Source organism: Eretmochelys imbricata, chromosome 1, assembly GCF_965152235.1.
Source record: "Eretmochelys imbricata isolate rEreImb1 chromosome 1, rEreImb1.hap1, whole genome shotgun sequence".
Taxonomy (NCBI): domain Eukaryota; kingdom Metazoa; phylum Chordata; order Testudines; family Cheloniidae; genus Eretmochelys; species Eretmochelys imbricata.
In genome coordinates this window covers 302,985,835-302,988,601 of record NC_135572.1, presented here as the reverse complement: position 1 = coordinate 302,988,601, position 2,767 = coordinate 302,985,835, and positions in this window count along the sequence as shown.

Below are 2,767 nucleotides of genomic sequence, written 5' to 3'. Positions count from 1 at the left end.
AAACGACACTTGAAACATCTCCATTTTGCCTCTTTCCTGCTCCAATTCTTTGGAATGTGGATTTACAACTAAAAGGAGTATTTTGAACTAAGGATTGAGGACCTTCCCATAGGTGCGGGACTGGAGCACCCACGGGGGGGGGGGGGGAAATTAGCAGGTGCTCCGTACCCACCGGCAGCCAAGCTCCCCATGCCCCCGCCTCACCTCCTCCTCCCCCCCCCGAGCGTGCCGCATCCCTGGTACTCCCCCTCCATCCCAGCACTTCCCGCCCACTGCCAAACAGCTGTTTGGCAGTGCTTAGGACTTTCCAGGAGGGAGGGCGAGGAGTGGGGATGCAGCGCGCTCAGGGGAAGAGGTGGAGAAGAAGCAGAGCAGGGGCAGCGACTTGGGGGAAGGTGGTGGAATTGGGGCGGAGTGAGGGTGGTACAGGGGTGGGGCCGTGGGAGGGGCAGTCGAGCACCCACGGGGCAGAGGCGAAGTCAGTGCCTATGGATCTCCCAATCTTTTGGAAGTTACCAGAGAGACTTTTGCAAGCCAGCAGTCTATTCCATCATTACTACAAACCTGATTAGGACTTGCAGTCATTTGTATGTACATGATCTATTAACCATTTATAACTCTCTTCTTTATAAATCTTTAGTTAGTTTACTAAGGATTGGCTGACAGCGTGATATTCGGATAAGATCTGAGATTCATATAGACCTAAGGATAAGGTGACTGATCCTTCGGTGAAATGGGTTTTCAATAACCCCTCACTGACTTGGTTGTCTGGGTCATAGCCAAGGACTGGAATGCCTAAAGGGAACTGTGTTTGGCTTCTGGTTAACCAGTGTGGTACTTCAGAAACTCTTTTCTTACTGGCTTGGTGAATCAAATTACAGAATAAGCCACCACCTTTGGGGATGGTCTGCCATATTTCTTGTAGTCTGCCCTGACTGTGGCCTTCTCAGTGTTGTCCATCCCAGCCACCTGGTCACAGGAGTTTCCCACCATTGCTAACAAAGGTGGGGGGGAAAACAGTGGAAATGCTAATGTAAGCAAGGCTCTCAGCGGCAGATTATGTTGGTCCATGATCACCATGTTGTTCAGGGCTGCGTAGTGGTGAAAGACCCATTTGGTTGGCTGCAGTCTCTACATCTTTTTGACTGATGTGTCTTGTAAATGAGTTAACAATATGAGAAATTAGGCACAAATTATTATTAGGGCAGTCAAGCGATTAAAAAAATTAATTGTGATTAATCACGATTAATTACACTGTTAAACAAGAATAGACCACCACCAAAAAAGAAAATCGACCTTCTGCTGGTGGCATCTGTCTCAGATGATGAAAATGAACATGCATCAGTCTGCACTGCTTTGGACAGTTATCGAGCAGAACCCGTCATCATCATGGAAGCATGTCCTCTGGAATGGTGGCCAAAGCATGAAGGGGCATACGAATGTTTAGCATATCTGGCACATAAATGCCTTGCTACAAAAGTGCCATGCGAATGCCTGTTCTCACTTTCTGGTGACTTGTAAATAAGAAGTGGGCAGCATTATCTCCCGTAAATGTAAACAAACTTGTTTGTCCCAGCACTTGGCTGACCAAGAAGTAGGACTGAGTGGACTTGTATGCTCCAAAGTTTTACATTGTTTTATAGTTTTGTAACAAAAAAAAAGTTCTACATTTGTAAGTTGCACTTTCATGATAAAGAGATTGCACTACAGTACTTGTATGAGGTGAATTGAAAAATACTATTTCTTTTATCATTTTTACAGTGAAAATATTTGTTAAAAAATATAAAGTGAGCAGTGTACACTTTGTATTCTGTATTGTAACTGAAATCAATATATTTGAAAATGTAGAAAAACATCCAAAATATTTAATACATTTCAATTGGTATTCTATTGTTTAACAGTGTGATTAAAACTGTGATTAATCACAATTTTTTTAATAGTGATTAATTTTTTTGAGTTAATCATGCGAGTTAACTGCGATTAATTGACAGCCCTATTTATTATTTGCATTACAGTTTCACTCATTGACCCCAATCAGGATTATGTCACCTGTATTAGGCATTTGTACAAACATAGAGCAAAAGTCCCTGCCTTGAAGAGTTTACAATCTATTTTAAAAGATAAGTCATTTCTATTCTCTCACATTTAAAGAGAGAAGAAATGTCAGTCTTGTCATAGGACAGCCCCTCCTAGGGTATTCTCCTGTGGAAAGAGAGGTGCATCTGTCTCAGTTTCCCCTTTATTTACTCATGCAAAGGAATGTCTCTCTCAATAGTAAATTCAAATTCTTTTGGTCATATATGAAATGGGTGAGGCATAATGAGAGAGGCTGGAGCAGTTTCCTCCTTTTCACGGATGATTTTATAATTCTGGATGCGCCTTCTCCAGTTCCTGATTATTTTAAATCAGGAACTACTGAGAAGAACAAATATATCTTTGGGGATTCAAAGTGAGCGTGTACAAGAAAACACACACATAAGCTCTTAGATATTCTCCAGGCTTCCACACTAGGGAGGAAAGCCCTCCCTATTATTGAAGTTCTTCTAAAACTGGCAAAGACTTTGGCCCCTAGAGCTAAGCACATGGATAAGCACTATCATGTTCCCATTCCCAGGAGTGTTTTTATTCTCATCCTGCACCCAACTCTCTAGTAGATATGATTGCCAATGAGGGATCATGACAGGGAATACTTAAATCAACTCCTAAAGAGAAAGAGCCAAAAGACTTGATTTATTTGGTAGAAAAATGTATTCAACCTCCTCTCTCC